We start from the raw sequence: 21,254 nt of genomic DNA on the forward strand, positions 1-21,254 counted from the left end.
CGGTCTCTTTGTCATGGTTCTGTAGTGCTGATGTCAGTCCTTCCATAAAGGCTTGGGTGTCTGCGTCAGATTTCCACTTGACGATGATGCTCAGTTGGTCCGCTGTCCAGCATGTCTGGTTGAACAGCCGCGTCCCATCATGCCGTATGTTGATCATCTCCATCGGGTCATGATGAGTCTCTGACCGTTTCTCGTGGCCAAAGATAATTACCAGCACGATGATTGCTGTCATCACTCCTATCGCCCATCCCGTCAGCAGGATTCGGCTCCATGGCACTTCAGGGACAGGGAAAATCTGAGGCTTCCAATGTATCGTGCTCCAGTCCAATGATCGTCTGCTCGAGGGACTTGGGGGATCAACGATGCCAAGTAATTCGTATCCGTCGTCATCCTAGAAAGTCGTCTGTCGAGGTTGGTCAGTAACAGCAGTCGGTTCATCATATCTTGATTGATTGATTGATATCTTTATTTCAAACACATCCAAAACAAAAAAAAAGATTTAAAAAAAACAAAAACAAGTAACACTTTAAAGTGCCATATATAAGTCCGTACAACAAACAAACAAACAAACAAACAATAAACCAACAAACTGAGAAAAAAAAAATATATACATATATATACATAAATAAATGTATATTTATTCTAACTCAATAAAGAATGCTCGAAAAGGAGAAGGAGGAAGCATAGCTTTAGATTTCTACCCCTTTCTCACTTTATCCATTAAAGTAATGATGCAACATATACATCTACAACAGAACACAAGTAGATATACTTTCAAACTTATTTTTGTGTTTCATTCCTGCTTTTGTGTAGCCATTTGGCATTTTTAGTCCTTGTACCCGTTAATCAACATATTTTTGTACCTTTTTTTAAATTGGTGGCTATTTGGACTTTGCTTGAGTTCCTCACTTATACTGTTCCATAGTTTGACCCCGGTTGTAGTTATACAGAAACCTTTTAAGGTTGTTCTTATGTTTAAGATTTTAAAGTTGTGATTCCCCCTTACCTTATAACCTCCCTCCCGATTCCTAAATAAGTTTTGGATATGTTCTGGTAGTTGTTGTGCTTTTGCCCTATACATGATGATTGCTGTTTGATAAGATACTATGTCAGTGAATTTCAATAGTTTTGATTGTATGAAAAGTGGATTTGTATGCTCCAAGTAGTTGACTTTATGAATAGTCCTTATTGCTCTTTTCTGTAGATGATAAGTGGCTGTAGTGGAGTTTTATAAGTATTCCCCCAAACCTCTGCACAATAATGCAAATAGGGCAAGACAAGAGAACAATAAAGTGTACGAAGTGAATGATAATCCAGTAATTCTTTAGCTTCGTAAATGACTGCCATGCTTCTTGAAATTTTAGACTGTACGTGTTTGATGTGTGGCTTCCAACTCAGCCTGTCATCTATTATAACCCCAAGAAATTTGTTTTCCTGCACTCTTTCAATTTCAGTCCCATCTATTTCTATTTGTATCTTTATGTTCGCTTTGCCTTTGCCAAACAGCATAAACTTGGTCTTACTTACATTTAATGATAGTTTGTTCCAGTCAAATCACATTTAAATTTTTTTCATTTCCTCATTCAACACTGATTCCACTTGTTGGATGTTATTACCTGAACAAAATATATTTGTGTCATCTGCAAAATGGACGAGTTTTACTTCTTTAGAGACTTTGCACATGTCATTTATATACAAAATAAACAATTTAAGGCCTAAGACTGACCCTTGTGGAACACCACAAGCTATGTCCAAATATCCAGAGCAGTGATTATCCAACTTTACATACTGTTGCCGTTCTCGCAGATAATCCTTTATCCAGTCCAATACTAATCCCCTTATCCCAATATTTTTCCAATTTATTGAATAGTATATTATGATTAATTGTGTCAAAAGCTTTTTTGAGGTCAATAAAAACTCCGACTGTATGTCGTTTGTTGTCTATTGCATCTGTGATTTCCTCAATTGATTCCATTAATGCCTGTGCTGTTGATCTGTTAGCTCTAAAACCATATGTGTTCTCTGCAAATAATTTATGTTTTTCCAAAAATCCCTCCATTCTACTGTTGAAAAGCTTTTCCAATATTTTTGAGAGTTGTGGCAATATTGAGATAGGTCTGTAGTTTGTAAAGTTGTGTTTGCTCCCAGTTTTATGAAGAGGAATGACCTTTGCAATTTTCATCTCCTTTGGGAATGTACCAGTTAAAAATGACAAGTTACAGATGTACACAAGTGGCTTTGAAATCCCTTCAATGGTTGGCTTAACTAACATCATATCAATCCCATTGCAGTCAGTAGATGTTTTATTTTTGCATTGTTTTACAATGTTAATGATTTCATTTTCCTCAACTGCCTTCATAAACATTGAGTGAGGATTCCTTTCTGTTAATTTATCTCTGTTGCCTACATCTTGCGCTGGATTTCAAAGTCAAAGTCTGCTTTATTGTCAATTTCTTCACATGTCAAGACACACAAAGAGATCGAAATTACGTTTCCCACTATCCCGCGGTGACAACACAAAAAGTAAAAACAAGAAGGCACAAACAATGAATAAATAAGAGCGATGAATAAATAATAAATAAACAAATAACATAATAAATAAGAGGAACAAAAATAGAGCAAGTGTGCAAACAGCAGACAGTGTCATGCTGTCCTGTTTTGTGGGCTGTCTTGTTTTGTCATGTCACTTCCTGTTTTATTGTGGTAACTCTCATTTCAGTTCGTGGGTCCTTCCTCTGCACGTCAGTCCACTTGACTTCCCGGATCCCCGACTGCGTACACCTGTGTCGTTGGCCCTGATTGTCTGCACCTGTGTCCTCCTCCTCCCGTGCGTGTATATAGCCTGCGTCTCCCCCTTGTCTTTTGCCAGTGCGTCTTGATTTATCACGAACACTAGCGATCCCGAAGTCACAGAAATTCCCAGAGAAAGCCTAGATAAAAGATACCTTTTGCCCAAGCTCTGAGTTTTGTTTCGTTGGATTTTTGCCTTAGTAGTTCCCTCAGTTTGAGGCGTTTTTTGTTTGCTGTTCTCAGCCTTTTTTCCCTCGTGTGAGGCGCTTTTTGTTTTTTTGGTGCTGCCTTCCGTTGGAGAAAATAAAACACCTTTGGTTGGAACTCTGCATTCGAGTCCTCTCCCTGCTCCACGCCTGACAGACAGTCAGAATATAGCGCAATAGTACAGGACGTTACGCAGGAGGGGGGAGAGAGTTCAGGATCCTAACAGCCTGGAGGATGAAGCTGTTGACTTAGACTTAGAGACTTAGACAGAACTTTATTGTCATTTTGTCAACACTAGGTGTGTACAAAACGAAATTTCGTTGCATACGGCTTTCAACAATGTAGAGGTATTTCGGCTGGTTAAAAAGTGACATTCTATATAAAAATATGAAATAAGATAATTATAAAGTACAAAGTGCAGCAGTGATAAAGTATGTAAACAGTGCAGGAGACAAAAGCAGTATTTACAAGTGTGCAGAGGAATGCTACGTTTGAATGTTCAACAGTCTGACGACAGCAGGGAAAAAACTATTGCAGAACCTGGTGGACCTGCAGCGGATGCTGCGAAACCTCTTCCCAGAGGGCAGTGTGATGGGTCACTGATAATATTTCGGGCTCGGGACACGCAGCGCTGGGATGACAAGTCCTGAATGGAGGGAAGAGGAGCCCCGATGATCCTCTCTGCTGTCCTCACCACTCTCCTCAGGTTCTTCCAATCGGAGGCGCTGCAACCTCCACACCACACCGAGAGACAGCTTGTCAGAATGCTCTCTATGGTGCTTCGGTAGAACGTCCTCATGATGGGTGGGGGCAGGTGGGCTCTCCTCATCCTCCGCAGGAAGTACAAGCGCTTCTGTGCCCTCTTGACCAGTGTTGTGGTGTTCACAGTCCAGGTGAGGTCGTCTGTGATGTGGACTCCCAGGAATTTAGTGCTGCTGACCACCTCCACAGCTGAGCTGTTGATGATCAGTGGAGCGTGGTGAGGCTGGTTCTTCCTGAAGTCGACGATGATCTCCTTCGTCTTCTCCACATTCAGGATCAGGCTGTTTTCTCTGCACCAGCCCACCAACTGCGCCACCTCCTCTCTGTAGTCCAGGTCGTTGTTGTCCCTGATGAGGCCCACCACCGTTGTGTCGTCTGCAAACTTCACGATGTGATTGGTGGTGAACCTGGGGGCGCAGTCGTGTGTCATCAGGGTGAACAGCAGGGGGCTCAGGACGCAGCCCTGAGGGGAGCCTGTGCTGAGGGTGATGACATCTGAGGTGTTCTGTCCGACCCGGACTGACTGAGGTCTGTTGGTGAGGAAGTCTAGCAGCCAGTTCCGAAGGGGGGTGCTGAAGCCCAGGTGTTCCAGTTTTTCCACCAGATGTTGTGGAATGATGGTGTTAAACGCTGAGCTGAAGTCCAGGAACAGCAACCGCACGTGGGTGTTCCTCTCCTCCAGGTGAGCCAGGCTCAGGTGAAGAACGGAGGAGATGGCATCCTCAGTAGAGCGGTTCTGCCGGTAGGCAAACTGGAACGGATCGAATGTTGGGGGGAGTCTGGAGACGATGTGATCTTTGAGCAGCCTTTCGAAGCACTTCATCATGGTGGGAGTCAGTGCCACAGGTCTGTAGTCATTCCATGAGGTGATTTGAGGTTTCTTCGGCACCGGAATGATGGAGGCAGCCTTGAAGCACACTGGCACTTTGGCTTGGTCCAGCGAGATGTTAAAAATGTCTGTGATGACACCAGCCAGCTGGCCTGCACATTCTTTGAACACCCGCCCAGGTATGTTGTCGGGGCCTGGGGCCTTACGTGGGTTGACTCTTCTCAGAGTCTTCCACACGTCGGCTGAGTCAAGGCAGAGGGCCTCCTCTTCCTGGTGGGGAACAGTTTTAACTGCAGGAGTGCTGTTTAGTGCCTCAAAACGCCCAAAGAAGTTATTTAGACCATTCAGGAAGTCAGCATCAACCTCACCCACCGGGGGGGAGGGTAAGTTGTAGTCCGTGATCGCCCGTATGCCTTGCCACATACTCCTGGTGTTATTGGCGTCGTGGAAAAAATCCTGAATTTTTCGACTGTGGCTTCGCTTCGCTAGCCTGATGGCACGGTTCAAGTTGGCTCTCGCTGTCCTCAGTGCCTCCTTGTCGCCAGACTTGAAGGCTGAGTTCCGTGCTCGTAGCGTATGACGTACATCCTCAGTCATCCAGGGTCGTTGGTTGGCTCGGGTGATGATGTTCTTAGTGGTGCTGACGTCCTCGGAGCATTTGTTGATGTAGGCTGACACAGTCATGGCGTACTCATCAATGTCGATCTGATTGTCATATGTTGCTGCTGACTTGAACATGTCCCAGTCAGAGCACTCAAAGCAGTCCTGGAGTGCCTCCATGGCCCCCTCAGACCACACCCTCACCTGCTTCACTGTGGGTTTTGCTCTGATCAGCAGGGGCCTGTATGCAGGGATTAGCATAACAGATAGGTGGTCTGAAGAGCCGAGGTGGGGGCGGGGGGCTGCTCTGAATGCATCCTTTATATTGGTGTAAACCAAGTCCAGAGTGTTCTCTCCCCGAGTTGGAAAATCCACGTGTTGGTAAAAATGAGGGAGAATAGTCTTCATGCTAGCCTGGTTGAAGTCCCCAGCAATGATGAAAACCCCCTCTGTGTGCGTGGATTGCAGCTCACTGATTGTCCGATAGAGAACCCTCATGGCCTCTTTAGTGTTAGCGCTAGGAGGCACGTACACAACCGTGATGCTAACAACAGTAAACTCTCTGGGCAGGTAGAAGGGTCTGCAGTTAACAGTCAAAAGCTCGATGTCCGAAGAGCAGAAGCTGGCGACAGATCTAGCATTTTTGCACCAGTTGTTGTTGATGTAGACACACAGCCCACCTCCTCGGGATTTACCGCTTAGCTCGCTGTTTCTGTCGGCGCGGAATGTAGCGAGCCCCTCCAGGCTAACGGCGTTGTCCGGCATTGATGAGTTCAGCCATGTCTCCGTCAGGATGAGAGCGCAGCAGTTTCTAACTTCCCTCTTTGAAGAGAGTTCCAGTTTTAGATGGTCCATTTTATTATCCAGTGAGCGGACGTTGGAGAGGAAGATGGATGGAAGCGGCGGTTTGTAGGGGTTAGCTTTAAGCTTAGCCGTTAGCCCACCTCGACAGCCGCGCTTTCGCCGCCGGTCACACCGCCTACGCTTACTCCTCCTCCGGCGTGTGCTGCCCGGCGAGCCCGCTGCGTCGTGAGCTCCTGGGGCTAGCGCCCTAAGCACTCCGAGGCTACGCAAACAGACTAGGGTAGTTGTGGCTACGAGTCCGAAAACACTTGATGACCGTACCTCCAGCAGGCGCTGGACTTTGTGGACAACTTTGTGTTGTTTGTAGTGTCCTAGGCGACATATTTTGCGAAAATCCTCGTCGGATGTTGAGACCCGTAGCGGCCGCGGCCAACTGGGGCGCCGCCATCTTGGATGGCAGATCTTCTGGAAGGGCAGAAGATCAAACAAAGAGTGAGCGGGGTGACTCACATCACACACAATCATGATCGCCTTGCGGGTGAGATGGGAGGTGTAAATGTCCTTCAGGGAGGGGAGTGAAGCACCAATAATCTTACCAGCTGTGTTCACTATGCGCTGCAGGGCCTTCATGTTGTATTCAGTGCAGCTACCACCCCACACAGCGATACAACTAGAGAGGACGCTCTCAATGGTGCCACGGTAGAATGTGGTCATGATGGCCGGAGGAGCACTTGCTCGCCTGGGTTTCCGCAGGAAGTACAGGCGGCGCTGAGCTTTCTTCGCCAGTGATGCAGTGTTGGTGGTCCAGGAGAGGTCCTCACTGATGTGCACCCCCAGGAATCTGGTGCTGCTCACTCTCTCCACCACAGCACCGTCGATGGTCAGTGGCAGGTGTTGGGTGTGACCCTTCCGGAAGTCACCAATAATCTCCTTGGTCTTGTTGACGTTCAGCAGGAGGTTGTTGTCCCTGCACCACGTGGCCAGAAGGTCGACCTCCGACCTGTATTGAGTAGAGATGCACCGATCCGATATCTGGATCGGATATCGGCCCCGATATCAACAAAATAGATGGATCGGGTATCGGAAAATGCAGCCGATCTGTGAGCCGATCCTTTCCTTAATCTATTGGGACGCGGGCTACGTCATACGTCAGCAGCACGTGTGCCGCATGCCACGAGAGTTTTCTAAACAAACGTAAACATGGAGCGAACGAAAGAGTCAGCTGTGTGGAGGTACTTTAAACTGAACACGCCAACTAGCTCGACGGCAGTTTGTGATATCTGCAAAGCTAATGTTGCCAGGGGTGGTGGTAGTACTGCCAGTTATAGTACTACCAATTTAATTAAGCATCTCCAGAAACACCACGCAACGGAGCACCAGGAGTTCCAGCAGTTGAGCAGATCAAAGGGAGCGGGAGGTGGACCTACACAGCAGTTAACGTTAGCAGATGCACTGCAAAGACGGGAGAAATTCCCAGGCAATAGCGCAAAAGCTATGAGAATTACTGAGAAAGTGCTGGAATTCATGGTTTTGGATGGACAACCGATGAGTGTTGTTGAAAACGAGGGCTTCCGACGTTTACTTGAGCACCTGGAGCCACGGTGCAATTTGCCATCGCGCAAGTATTTTTCTGAGACCGCACTGTCAGAAATGTATGAGAAAGTGTGCGAACACTTGTCACAAGAATTAAGAGATGTAGATGCCATGAGCTTCACAACTATGTAGAGACATGTTTACATTGCTTGATTATTGTATTTGACCAAGTCACTTGTTTATTCTCTTGTCCCGATGCTATATTTTATTTTTAATTCCACTCTGCACTTTCAGTATTTAGAAATAATTTTGAATGGTTTTTTTTTGTGTTCGACTACGCAGAGCTTGTTTTCAGGGAGCACTTCTCATTGCTGCTTAAATGAGCATTTAGAGCAAAGAACTGTGTCGTCATGCCTGATGCCATTGCCTCTAGTCTTTTCTGTTCCACATGTAGAGGTATGTAGCTTGTTAAGTCAACCATAATATCGGATCGGTATCGGGTATCGACCGATACGCAAAACCACGGCATCGGTATCGGTATCGAAACTGAAAAAGTCGGATCGGTGTATCTCTAGTATTGAGTATTTCGTATGATTTTTCCTATTTGAGGCCCAACATTCACAAAGAACTGATTAAAACTGTTTGCAACTTCTTCCATATTATAATTTTCAGTATCATTTATAACAAAATATTTAGGTAATTTGTGTTGTTCGGTACCTTCTCTAATAATGTTGTTTAGGAGAGTCCATATCCCCTTAATATTATTTTTGTTATCCTCTAATTTATTCTTCTAATATTCTTTTTTACTTAATCTTATAATATTAGTTAATTTATTCTTGTATATTTTATATTTATCTTCAGTGCCTTCTGTTAGTTGTTTTATGAAGTTCCTAGAGTACATTTTTCTTTTTACAGGCATTTCTCAAGTCTTTCGTCAACCATGGACTGTTCTTATATTTAGTTTTTTTATTATATTCCTTGGTTGGACAATGCTTATTATATAATGAAGTGAAAATAGTCATCAATTTATGGTATGCATTATTTACATCTTTTTCTTTATATATTGCATCCCAGTTCTGTTCCATTAATTCATGTTTTAGAGTAGCAATTGTCTCGTCTGTCCTTTGTTGTTTAAACACCCCAATTTCAGATTTGAAATTATTGTCATATACTGTGAACACTGGAAGGTGGTCAGTAATATCAGTAATTAATAACCCGCTTGTTGTCCTGTTTTCTATTATATTGGTGAATATGTTATCTATCAGAGTAGCACTCTGTGATGTTACTCTAGTGCAGGGGTGGGCAAACCTTTTGAGCTCCCGAGCTACTTTTGAAATGACCAAGTCACAAAGATCTACCCACTAAAAAAATATATAATTTTATATATATATATATATATGTTATCGTGGAAAAAAAGTCCGACTCCCATTCCCTATGAAAGTGATACTTCTTACTATGGCCAGCTGCCCCACTCATTTTTATACCCTTTCTTAAGTTTAAGAGAAAAAACAGGGTTCTGACAATTGGAGGGAACTCGCGAGCTAGCGTGTTTGTGTTGTGTTGTTAGCGCCGTTGTTTGTACACGCGTCAAGTGCGAAAAAAAAAAAAAAAAAAAAAAATTAATATCACGCGATCGACCAATAGTGGCTTGGCGATCGACCGGTCGATCGCGATCGACGTATTGCGCACCCCTGCTCGAGTGGGTCTAGTGATTGTAGGAAAGAGACTCAGGCTATGCATTAAATTTAAAAAATCATCAATATTTCGTTGCTTATTTGGATTTAATATATCAATGTTATAATCCCCGCAAATAAAAATATTTTGTTGCCTTTTTGTATTATCACACTTTCTATCCACTCTGTGAATGTCTCAATGCTAGAACCAGGGGCTCAGCTTATAACAGGGGTGTCCAAACTACGGCCCGCGGGCCAACTGCGGCCCGCGGTCCAGTTTTTATTGGCCCGCAGCACGTACTGGGCAGGCTAACGAGTTAGCGGAAAGATGCTAATTCGCGATCGTGCTAACACGCGCAAACGGACCTCTACAGGAAATTAAACGAACATTTGGAGCAATACTACATTGTCCTAAAGGTTAGACACATGTGATCATTCATTTCTCTTGTTAGGAGACACACTTACATCGCCAATGACTCCTGTACCACTGTAACCGACATATGTACAAGAACGTAAAAAAGGAAGTGGTATCGCCTGAAAACGGCCTTCAAAATAAATCACCCTACCTCAAATCAAAGCATGGCTGAATAACATAAATAACATGGAGAATTCTTAACACAAACTGTAAATATGTTTTTAGAACAACTTTTATTATTATACATTTTTTTATAACAAGGTAGAAGTGTACATACTGTAAATATGTTCGTAGAACTCTTTTATTATTATAACAATTTTCTATAACAAGGTACAACACTGTAAATATGTTTTTAGAACTCTTATCATAACCTTTTTTTTTTTTAAAAAAAAGGTACAAGTGTACGCACCGCAATTGTGTGGGCACCCCTTGCCTTCTGCTGGCGTGTGGGCAAGTTTTGTGCCATAATTCCTCAATTTAGAAGTTTTATTTAGACTTTTACCGTTTTCTTCCATGTATAATGCGCCCCCATGTATAATACTCACGTTTGCGTCAGTCAATTTTATTTTTTATAAAGGATTATTCTCATTTGATGTCTTTAAATTCATCCGCGTTCTGCCATTGAAGCGGGGTGCATTCAAAGACCAGTCGTACAGACGGAAACGTTTTGTGATCAAATCTTTCATAACGAGAATGATTTGAGTGAATTGATTTGAATGAAATTGAGAAGAAATTTCAGTTCTGAAGGCTCCTTTTGTCCCAAGCAAAGTGACAGATGGTGGGGAGGGGGGATAAAAATTGTAAAATCAATTCACTCAAATCATTCTCATTATGAAAGATTTGATCACAAAACGTGTGTGGCTTTTTCTTAAATGAACACGTTTGACATTGCTATCGTGTCAGCTTTTAATTATATTGCGCTGTCATGTTAAAGCAAATTAATAAATGCAACAATATTAATTTGCTTTGAAAATACCTGAGTAATAAAATAAAATGGATGGATGGATGAATGATGATCACAATTAAGTATAAAGTCTCCTTTGTAATATATACTCCTTGTAGCCTGTACCCAAAAAGAGGAGTTTCTTTGCATCGAGGTTTATGCAAAGAGCTCACGTAATTATATTGTTGCATTTTGGTGAAGTGAATGAGTGTTCCGTCTGTACGACTGGTCTTTGAATGCACCCCGCACCGCAATTGTGTAGGCACTCCTTGCCTTCTGCTGGCGTGTGGGCAAGTTTTGTGCCATAATTCCTCAATTTAGAAGTTTTATTTTGACTTTTACCGTTTTTTTCCATGTATAATGCGCCCCCATGTATAATACGCACCCTAAAAATGGCATGTCGATGCTGGAAAAAAGCCTGTACCCATGTATAATACGCACCCAAACTTTTAATTTTTTTAATTTTTTTTTATTTTTATTTTTTTAAAGTCCCAGTGATCGTCACACACGCGTCTGGGTGTGGTGAAATTTGTCCTCTGCATTTGACCCATCCCCGTGTGATTTTGATCCATCCCCTGGGGGAGAGGGGAGCAGTGAGCAGCAGCGGCGCCGCGCTCGGGAATCATTTGGTGATCTAACCCCCCAATTCCAACCCTTAATGCTGAGTGCCAAGCAGGGAGGCAATGGGTCCCATTTTTATAGTCTATGGTATAACCCGGCCGGGTTACTTAAGTCCGTAAACATAAAATTATTTCAGAAAAAAGATCATCTTTGGGAACAACCGGATGTTATTCTGCCGGTCAGTATCACTGCGCATGCAGTAGCAAACTCGATAGCGAAGAAATATGTGAGACTGTCAACGGGATCACCAATATTTGAGTGATGTTCCAGTTATTTATCACAATTATTTATTATTATTATAATAATATATATAATATATATAATAATTATTTATTTATTATTCACAATTGTCATGGTGATCTTTCTGGTGATTTCTTAACTAGGCTGGATGTATTTTTTTTGTTGGCGTTGATTTCTCCGACTGCCCAGAAAGGCACCACCGCGATCAGTTAGGTTAAAATGAAAAGAGAGGAAAGTGACGTTGTAAAGAACCATCCGTGACAAGATTTTCTTCAAAAATTGTTGTACCATGATTTTCTTCACAAAAAAATTAATAAATAAAAATAAATAAAAAATAAAATAAAATAAAAAAAATTGTTCCCATGTATAATGCGCACCCCAGATTTTAGGACAATAAATTAGTTAAATTTTGTGCATTATACATGGCAAAAAACGGTTTTATTTGGGAAAAAAATCCGCGATGTAGTGAAACCGCGTTAAACAAACCGTGATGTAGCGAGGGATTACTGTACATCACTGAAAATCAAGGCAATTGTGTTTGTCTAATTTGTAAAAAGACGGTTGCCTTGTTTAAGGATTTCAACTTAAAGAGACACTATCAGACTAAACATGCGAACACAAACGACCAGCTAACAGGGAGTGACCGCGCTGATAAAGTGAAGCAGTCCAAGCTGAACTGGCATCACAACAGCGATTCTTCACACGGGACTGTGAGTCAAAAATAAATATTACTAAAGCAAGCTACGAAGTGGCCATGTTAAGACTGTTGATGTTATGGACCTGTAGACCTGACACAAACTATTATTTTCTGAAAGATAATGTAAATGACAAGAGCAAAATTCACTAGTTTTAAGTTTTAATAATAACAGACAACTTTGCATTACTTATAACTCCCGTTTAAAATGTTCATGAGGCAAAAGTAATTTTAAACTCATGTAAATTTAAGGTATTTCATACAGTTTGTTCAATGTTATCTGACTCTTCAGATATGAATGAAAGGCAGAATTTGTGTTTTTAGAGTTGTTCACATCTATGTTTAAAAACCCAGAATGTCATTTTGTGTCTGTTTTGTTTTGTGAAAGCTCATCTGCATTTTTGATTTGCGGTTAGATTTGCAATGTGCAAGTTTTGAATTGCGGCCAAACACCAGACATCAAAATGTAACGACTACGATAAAGGAGACTCTTTTTAAAACAACTAATTGAAGCAGGAATGACATTGATTGGATCACACTTGTTAAACATATCAATACATATTTTGTCTACATGCAAGAATATTTTTGGGGGTGCCTAATTTTGCCTCTCAATTTCACATAAGGAGAAAAGTGGAAGGGCTTGTAGGCTACCTCAGGGGCAGCAAGGTACAGAAAGCGTATGATTTGACAAACATTATTTTTTGCACCACTGATACAGGCAGAATGTGTGCTTAATTAGTAAAATGGACACTAATTGAGCCCCAGGTGCATGTTGGTGGGTTAAAAAAAAAAAAAAAAACAACTGAGGAGCTCCAAGTCCCTCTGATCCTCATCTTCTCATCCTTGAGCTTCTGTCTGCTTGCTCGGTAAGCGTCGTGGCTTGTTAGCACACATGGGGAATTTTGTAAGGATAATGAAAAGTCAGGAGAGGATCCACCGTGAAGAAAGGCAAACCGCTGCAGGCCTCATTCTGGGCTGGACATGAAGGCAAAAGTCTTGTGAATTTCTTCCCTTTTTCATGTAATACAAGATAATGTCTTTTATGTTGTGTTCAAGTCAACGAAAGCGTAGCAAAGTATTGGGAATATCTTTTTTTTTAACCTAAATAGGATTGATTGCCAGACTGAATTGCCAGCTAAATGACGAAGTTGTAAAAAGAAAAAAAAATCCATAGCTCGGGGGGGGCACATTCTTTTCACATCCCTTTTACTTTTTGTTCTCAGTGCAGATAATCACAAGAGCATCAAATCAATAGCCCTAATTGGATGACTGATACTTTATGAGATGGGAATTTGCATCATTGCTATTATTTGCCTGCTATCACTCAGTCGAGTGTTTTTATGTCTATTTTGCTACATATTTAACCACAATGTTCAGGTTAAGAGAGAAGTGGATTGCCTTTTTATGCTGATTGCTTCTGCTTCACTTTACAACACCACAGAGAGTCTGTTTTTTTTCCTTCCACTTATAAATCAGCGGCTCGCCATAGGAGTTTCATATGCCATTAATCTATTATAGTGTTCCCTAAAGAAATTGGGGGGTTTTCCAACAAGGAAAACTAATACCCTATAATATTGCACTTAACGGGAGAATAGAGCATAATAAATGCAGTCAAACATTTAGCAAGGTGCTCATCAGTCAAAATAAGATGCATGTTGCATCAAGAAGAGCAGCAGCAGCTGTCAGTCTATTGCCGCCGCCCCCCCCCTACCCGAGCAAGTACCCCAGTGAGGATGGAGGTGAGCAGCTGTGAGGTTAAATTAATTCATGATTAAGGAAAAGAAAAACCATAAAGAATGAAAAATCCTTAGCAAAGAAAATAAATCTACAGGCTGTTGTTATTTCAGCATCATTTTAATTGCTAGTTCAGGAATATAATATGTGGAGAATATTTCTAGTGCCTAGTGTTGTTTTTGCAAAATTGGGATGTATCATACTCACTAGAGATGCTGATTATTAAATGTTTGGATATGCAGGTTGCTATTTTGGTGGTTTGGAATTGGGGTGGATGGGTTAGGGTTAGGGTTAAAGCAAAGGGCAGGTGACAGTTATTAACTTTCAGGAACAAATATTAAACTCAACTCAATGGAAAGTGGTGCAAGTGTTTGAGATGTACAATTGAAAATAGAGGAGTGACATTATTTTGCATGTAAATGAGTATGCAAAACAGCTGATGAACACAGGTCAACACATTCATAAAATGCCCTTTGATAAAGTTTTCAACATGATTCATCTCGTGTGCGCCTGTTTGCCTCGGAAGGGGAGAGTGAATATGACAAAAAAAAGATGTCGCAGTTAGGCTTTTTTGAAAATGATTAAAGGAGAAGTAAGTAATTTGTTTGCCTCCAGGCTCCCCTAACAGTTGTAATCTATAATTCATCTTTAAAAAAAGGGTAAATGCATCAAATATGCCTTTTCTAATCATCAAAAACATGGGCAGACTTTATGTAACTTAGCAGCTTCAGAGTTGCTCAAAAATGGATTTTAATGCTGTAAGTTTTTTTAGGTTTTGTTTAATTACAGAATTAGTATTACAAAAAAAATCTATAAAATAAATAGCACTGCAGTGGGGGGTTGGTGATGATTAGTCTTTATAAGTCAAAGATTAGCAATAGAAATTATTTTACTGAATTTGTATTTGTTTTCATCCTTTTCTTCCTTTTTAGCTCTAAATGCTGCATCTGGACACAATTGAGCCAAAAAATGACTCATTTACTGCTTTTAAAAGCAACAAAAATGTACTGTACTGGATTACGTTTGGCAGAATATTAGCATCCTATGGGACATAAATAAAAAGGAATGAGCTCAGACTTGGACTGAAATGATCTACAACTTTGATAGGAAGTGCGATAGAACATTGAGTGGCTCAATCACAAAATGATTGGTAAATGTAAATGTCAGGAGAAAAAACAGTGACATTCAAGTTCAGGCCGCGTCGCCGGAGCGTGACATGCAAACGTAACCGGACTTTGTGTTGCGACGTTTCTAATTTGGTCGTTTCCGATTCAATGCTTTCATCAGTTCTGACTGATTTAAAAGAGTAATTTGGCTTCTGTGTTGACATCAACGTATGAGAGCATGTCATGAATGCGATACCTGATTACCTTAACTGGCAATATGAAAAGAGAGTGGTGCTGCTTTTGTCTTTTCATTCCGCACTCCTAATTATTGCTGCAATTAGCGTCTGATACGTGTGTCCAAATCGGAGCTTTAGTCTAATTAAGAAAAAAACATTCATTCAATCAGTTGGCCACTTTTCACTTGAGCAAATATTATTTACCCAGGAGTAAATAACACATTTTGCCTTATAATTATTTTTGCAGCTGCCAATTTCAGAATGAGCCAACTATGCACTTAATTCTCATGTCTGGAGCGACGCTGTATCGGTGATTCTCTACCACTGTGATGTGCTGGGGAAATTATCCTGTTTCACTTCATCGCTCCAAAAAATGATTTGCTGCAAAAAGTGTTTGTTTGTTCTTCCGTCTATTCCAGCGACAAGCAAAACAACTCAACTGACTCAACTGTTTCGACTTGTTGCCAATTATACACACGCAGGGTGTTCCAAAATATATGCTTCTTTTTTTTCTAATATATTCAAATGATCATTTGGTCCAAACCAGGGGTGTCGAACTCATTGCACAAACTCAACAAATTGATGGATAACTAGTTTTGAAATCAAAAGTCAAATTGTTTGTTAAAGTTACTGTAAAAAGGGTGATGTAAAAATTCTTGTACAAACTCGACATTATTATTATTATTCGTTCGAGAAGCAGTACGGCTTGAACCCAGAAGTTTGGCTGCAAGGTTGCTTTGCGAAGAGAACGATGCAATGGTGTCAGTCAGTAGCGAAGGTGCAGGCTTGATAGCCCTGTAGACCTACACCCTGTCCAGTGTGGAAATGAAATATCTCCAAGAGGAGAAAGAATTGGATGTGTTGGCCAAATACTAGAGCAGTTTGAAAGATCTAGCCCAAGGACAGGGGATCAAGGTCATAAAGCAGAGCCAAGTCCATCAATTCCTGAGAAAGACCACCATTGAGAGCGCAAAGGCAACCAACACAAGAAGGGGCAAGTGGGAGGACATCCTACTGGACTGATTTGGAAATCGGTCCGGCAACAGCCTCAGCTAAAAAAGAGGCATCAAATAAGGAAGCGAAAGGAAAAATTCCCTATGAATGGGTTCTATACACAGACGGATCAAAAAAGGAGGGAGACCTCAGAGCACATTGGGGCTTCATTCTTAAAAATAATGATAGAGTGTTGCCGTCGTCGAGGTCAAGTACCCGGCAGCGCACAAGCAGGAGAGGTAACGGCGGTGCTGGAAGGACTGTTGGAGGCTGTGAACAGACACGCAGGATGAGTGAGAATCATAACCGACAGTCACTATTGTGCACCAAGCTCTCAAGGAAGATCTAGCCATTTGGGAAGAAAATGGCTATGAGAGTGCAAGAGGAAAACTAGTAGCCCATTATGAAACGTGGAAGAAAATAGCCGAGTTGCGGCTAAACATAGAACTGAATGTTGTTCACCAGAGGGTCCATGTCAAGAGGGGGCCCATTGGAAAGGAAACGAAGAAGTTGATCAAGACGTACAACATAGAAGAGTTGTAGTTGTAGGAACTGAGAAATGGGACGACCCCTCGCGGAAAAGTGGTCCCAGGTGAGTCCGTGAAGCATGTGGTGACGGCCGTACATGAAGCTATAGGGCACGGAGGAGCCGTGCCTACACGGAAAAAATTGGAGAAGCTGGAACTCTGGATTTCTGAAAGGTCAAGTAGGGCTGCCATGCATGATTGTGAATTATGCAACATGTACAACGCAGGTCGCAGAGGGCAGCAAACAGAAGGATTGACAATCCGGAGCACTGTGCCGTGGGGATCATGTATGGATGTAGCTGGACCCATGGGAGTGAATGGCGCAAAAGGTGAGAAATATCTTGTTGTACTTCTGGACTCAATGTTGGGACATTTAGGACTAAAAGCAGTGAAAAAAGCCAATGCAAACTAACCAAATGCATCCTTCCTCAAGTGTTTTCAGCACACTGTAATTCCCAAAGAACTGAGAACTGACAATGGCATGCATTTCAAAAACGCCATGTTGAACAGGTGGTGTCAAGAATGGGGGGTGGTTAGAATTTTTTCACCCCCCTACACCCCACAAGCAAATTTCGTTGCAGAAAGGACCATTGTCCAGTTAAAAACTGGTTAGGGAAAAACGTAAATGGGAAAGAATGGAGCACTAAACTGCTAGACTTGGTGGCAGATCTGAATGGGAGGAGTCGGGTCGGTAGACCCTCCCTCTCCGAGGGGCTGAACCAAAGGCAGTTTATAACTCCAGAGGTGGGCAGGACCCAAGTAGCAGCTGCCCAACAAAAAGATAAGAGTCAGTTTACCGTTGGACAGAAGGTGTGGATCAAGTGAAGGGACACGAACACCAACACTGCGGTGAAAGCCAAATACGACTGCTCCGACATGGTGGTCGAAATTTTGGATAGAAACAAAGTGCGATTGAGGAAGAAAGGAATCCAGGGGGTTGAGCAGGTGAAACCATTGGCTACCCCAATTGGAGCTAAAGTAAAAAACCCAAGAACCAGATGGCAGCTGACAATTTAGCAGTCCCCGCCTTTGTGTGTTTGGCCGCATGCAAAGGTGCGGTTATCATACGAAGAACATCAAACGGTATAATGGCCGGTCGAGCCCTGGATCTAGTGAAAAAAGCCATACAAGGCTACCCGTCTAGTAGGCGGGAGTCCTTTCACTGGAGCAAGGCTGGCGAAAAGTGTTTCATTTGCTTGACACCTAATTTGGTACCTACTTGTTGGTCAGGAGTAGGGTATGCGATGCCATATCTTCTGACCATAAATCAAGAAGACCTGGATAGAGCCGGAGCAAACCCGGACATGCTCCCAGTTAAAGTGTTGGATGCAATGATTTGTCACTACTGTCGAAGTACCATTCTGATGAGGATGCAGTTCTTCGCACAGTGGGACCGTGGACCAAACCCCCGGTCGGCAGCAAGACAGTCAGGTCAGTGCACGTGCACTTGGGACGGAGGAGAAGTGAGTCCTTGTCCCGTTTGTGTTGATCACATGGGGACGGGAAGATTGCTAAAGGTCGGAGTAGCTGAGGGGTGGCAAATTAGAAGCCATGAAGTGCCTATATCAGGGGTGTCCAAACTTTTTGCAAGGAGGGCCAGATTTGATAAAGTGAAGGGGCCCGGGGGCCAATAGTTTTTTTCGGACATTTTTTAACTACAAAAATGTCATGCAAATACACACTGTTATAAAACAAATTTCATTGTCACAATTGTCTTTATTTTTCAAATGACAAAATAACCAAATATGAGTCACTCAGGCAGATGTGAACAACTCTAAAAACACAAATTCTGCCTTTCATTCATATCTGAAGAGTCAGATAACATTGAACAAACTGTATGAAATACCTTAAATTTACATGAGTTTAAAATTACTTTTGCCTCATGAACATTTTAAACGGGAGTTATAAGTAATGCAAAGTTGTCTGTTATTATTAAAACTTAAAACTAGTGAAATTTGCTCTTGTCATTTACATTATCCTTCAGAAAATAATAGTTTGTGTCAGGTCTACAGGTCCATAACATCAACAGTCTTAACATGGCCACTTCGTAGCTTGCTTTAGTAATATTTATTTTTGACTCACAGTCCCGTGTGAAGAATCGCTGTTGTGATGCCAGTTCAGCTTGGACTGCTTCACTTTATCAGCGCGGTCACTCCCTGTTAGCTGGTCGTTTGTGTTCGCATGTTTAGTCTGATAGTGTCTCTTTAAGTTGAAATCCTTAAACAAGGCAACCGTCTTTTTACAAATTAGACAAACACAATTGCCTTGATTTTCAGTGATGTACAGTAATCCCTCGCTACATCACGGTTTGTTTAACGCGGTTTCACTACATCGCGGATTTTTTTCCCAAATAAAACCGTTTTTTTCCATGTATAATGCGCAAAATTTAACTAATTTATTGTCCTAAAATCTGGGGTGCGCATTATACATGGGAAACATTTTTTTTATTTTATTTTATTTTTTATTTATTTTTATTTATTTTTTTTGTGAAGAAAATCATGGTACAACAATTTTTGAAGAAAATCTTGTCACGGATGGTTCTTTACAACGTCACTTTCCTCTCTTTTCATTTTAACCTAACTGATCGCGGTGGTGCCTTTCTGGGCAGTCGGAGAAATCAACGCCAACAAAAAAAATACATCCAGCCTAGTTAAGAAATCACCAGAAAGATCACCATGACAATTGTGAATAATAAATAAATAATTATTATATATATTATATATATTATTATTATAATAATAAATAATTGTGATAAATAACTGGAACATCACTCAAATATTGGTGATCCCGTTGAGAGTCTCACATATTTCTTCGCTATCGAGTTTGCTACTGCATGCGCAGTGATACTGACCGGCAGAATAACATCCGGTTGTTCCCAAAGATGATCTTTTTTCTGAAATAATTTTATGTTTACGGACTTAAGTAACCCGGCCGGGTTATACCAAAGACTATAAAAATGGGACCCATTGCCTCCCTGCTTGGCACTCAGCACTAAGGGTTGGAATTGGGGGGTTAGATCACCAAATGATTCCCGAGCGCGGCGCCGCTGCTGCTCACTGCTCCCCTCTCCCCCAGGGGATGGATCAAAATCACACGGGGATGGGTCAAATGCAGAGGACAAATTTCACCACACCCAGATGCGTGTGTGACGATCACTGGGACTTTAAAAAAAAAAAAAGAAAGAAAAAAATTAAAAAAATTAAAAATTTGGGTGCGTATTATACATGGGTACAGGCTTTTTTCCAGCATCGACATGCCATTTTTAGGGTGCGTATTATACATGGGGGCGCATTATACATGGAAAAAAACGGTAAAAGTCAAAATAAAACTTCTAAATTGAGGAATTATGGCACAAAACTTGCCCACACGCCAGCAGAAGGCAAGGAGTGCCTACACAATTGCGGTGCGGGGTGCATTCAAAGACCAGTCGTACAGACGGAACACTCATTCACTTCACCAAAACGCAACAATATAATTACGTGAGCTCTTTGCATAAACCTCGATGCAAAGAAACTCCTCTTTTTGGGTACAGGCTACAAGGAGTATATATTACAAAGGAGACTTTATACTTAATTGTGATCATCATTCATCCATCCATCCATTTTATTTTATTACTCAGGTATTTTCAAAGCAAATTAATATTGTTGCATTTATTAATTTGCTTTAACATGACAGCGCAATATAATTAAAAGCTGACACGATAGCAATGTCAAACGTGTTCATTTAAGAAAAAGCCACACACGTTTTGTGATCAAATCTTTCATAATGAGAATGATTTGAGTGAATTGATTTTACAATTTTTATCCCCCCTCCCCACCATCTGTCACTTTGCTTGGGACAAAAGGAGCCTTCAGAACTGAAATTTCTTCTCAATTTCATTCAAATCAATTCACTCAAATCATTCTCGTTATGAAAGATTTGATCACAAAACGTTTCCGTCTGTACGACTGGTCTTTGAATGCACCCCGCTTCAATGGCAGAACGCGGATGAATTTAAAGACATCAAATGAGAATAATCCTTTATAAAAAATAAAATTGACTGACGCAAACGTGAGTTCTTCATGTTTTTATTGAAAACAACATAGTGTTGACGCCGTACGACATCGGTTTTTCGCTATAATTCGGTATAATTCGAGGTCGTCCACCCTCACCCAAAATTAAGGTTTCATGGGAATATTATTGTCATAATTGTCTGGACCATATATGATAATTGTTTAATGGTAGTTATTGATAGATCTTGAAGATGTCAAGTTATAGGTGCATAAGACTATGTTGTTCATGCATATAGCACGTTCATTGTAAGAGGGGAGGAGATGTTGTGTATTTTGGGCTAACTCAAATTCCGTAGTAGAAAAACCCCGGAAGTGGGATGGGCATTCTGTGTTGTTCTGGTACGCCCTGTGAACGCACTGTGAGTAAGGAATAAAGCAGTTATCATTCACGTCGTTGTCCGACCTATTCTTGCTATCTAAGAACCTGGAAAATAGTAAGGATATAACATATATCACGGGTCATTACGACGAGTTTGGTGGAGTTTTTACTGCTTC

At 41.5% G+C, this 21,254-nt stretch overlaps 1 long non-coding RNA gene across 1 annotated transcript; it reads left to right on the forward strand.

The window, feature by feature from the left end:
- Positions 1–808: 808 nt before the first annotated feature.
- On the forward strand, positions 809–8,356 carry LOC119137456. Its single transcript, XR_005100920.1, has 3 exons — positions 809–1,108; positions 4,917–4,918; positions 8,222–8,356. It is a non-coding gene; the product is annotated as an uncharacterized LOC119137456 (long non-coding RNA).
- Positions 8,357–21,254: the final 12,898 nt, after the last annotated feature.

This window comes from Syngnathus acus, chromosome 17 (assembly GCF_901709675.1).
Source record: "Syngnathus acus chromosome 17, fSynAcu1.2, whole genome shotgun sequence".
Taxonomy (NCBI): Eukaryota; Metazoa; Chordata; class Actinopteri; order Syngnathiformes; family Syngnathidae; genus Syngnathus; species Syngnathus acus.